This window comes from Callorhinus ursinus, unplaced genomic scaffold (assembly GCF_003265705.2).
Source record: "Callorhinus ursinus isolate GAN/ISIS: 27379988/994484 unplaced genomic scaffold, GSC_fseal_2.0 scaffold58, whole genome shotgun sequence".
In the NCBI taxonomy this organism is placed as follows: domain Eukaryota; kingdom Metazoa; phylum Chordata; class Mammalia; order Carnivora; family Otariidae; genus Callorhinus; species Callorhinus ursinus.
In genome coordinates this window covers 404775-405670 of record NW_027397120.1, presented here as the reverse complement: position 1 = coordinate 405670, position 896 = coordinate 404775, and the positions used below count along the sequence as shown (strand labels likewise).

The following is an 896-nucleotide window of genomic DNA, read 5'->3' as shown; positions in this document are numbered from 1 at the left end:
CCCGCTCTCTCCCACCCTCAGACAGAGCTGAACGGGTTCTGGAACTGGCACCCCCTCCCCACCTCGGGGACCCCCACCTCCTAGGGGCTCTCTCAGACCATGGTGAGGGAGCCGATGTTCAGCAGTCCGACCCCCACCCAAGCTGTCCCGCTGTGCTGAGGACCGGAGATCCGGGCAGCCGTCGGGTCTGTGCAAGGCTGGATACCTACGGTTCTTCTGGAAGGTCCAGGCAGCGGCTCACCCCGCGGAGGCCCCCCCGATCGTCGGGGAGGCGTGGGGACAGCACCCCCGCTCCGGTCAGCAGAGACCCCCGGCTCGACCTGGCTGCCATTGGGTCAACCGCAGTGCCCCCATCCCTGCACACGCATCTTGCACACGCACCTGCACACGCACCTGTACACGGACCTCACACACCCGTGCACACTCCCCTGCACACACTCGGCCCCCCTTGCCCCCGCTCCACAAGGAGAAATGTGGAAATGGCTCACAGGCGGCTCCAACGGGCAGCTGTTGCAGGATGCGGTCGCAGGACGACGATGCGGAGGAAGGATGCGGTTCCAGACGCTTCGCAGCCGGGGCGGGGCGGGGGAGGGGCCGAGCCGAGACCGAGGCTGCTGTTGCCTGGGAGACGCGGGCGGAGGGACCGGAGCACTTGCGTCTGCTGCCGCGGCTGTACTCCCACTGTGCCCACCCCCCCATCGGAGCTGTGCGGGGTGTGGGGGAGTATAGACTAAACACGCACACCCCTCACACTCCCACCGCCTCACTGCAGGGGAGCAGACACCCTGGCCAGCTGAGCCTAGGCTGCTCCTGGGCCTGGGGTATCGAGGCTGTCCCCCGCGACCTTGGTCAGGTGCTCAGACTGTCCTTCTTGCTCCCCTTGGCTTGGCCTTCAC

At 67.4% G+C, this 896-nt stretch overlaps 1 protein-coding gene across 4 annotated transcripts in view; it reads right to left on the bottom strand.

Moving 5' to 3' along the window:
* Positions 1–646, bottom strand: part of CALY (calcyon neuron specific vesicular protein) — an 8403-nt gene extending 7757 nt beyond the window's left edge. For 2 of the 4 annotated variants that reach the window (XM_025880108.2, XM_073884667.1), the window contains exon 1: positions 489–646. The gene's annotated coding sequence lies outside the window, so the exon portion shown is untranslated. Of the gene's footprint in view, positions 1–205; positions 464–488 lie in introns of those variants that run through there. The other 2 variants (XM_073884669.1, XM_073884668.1) reach the window with 2 other exon arrangements.
* Positions 647–896: the final 250 nt, after the last annotated feature.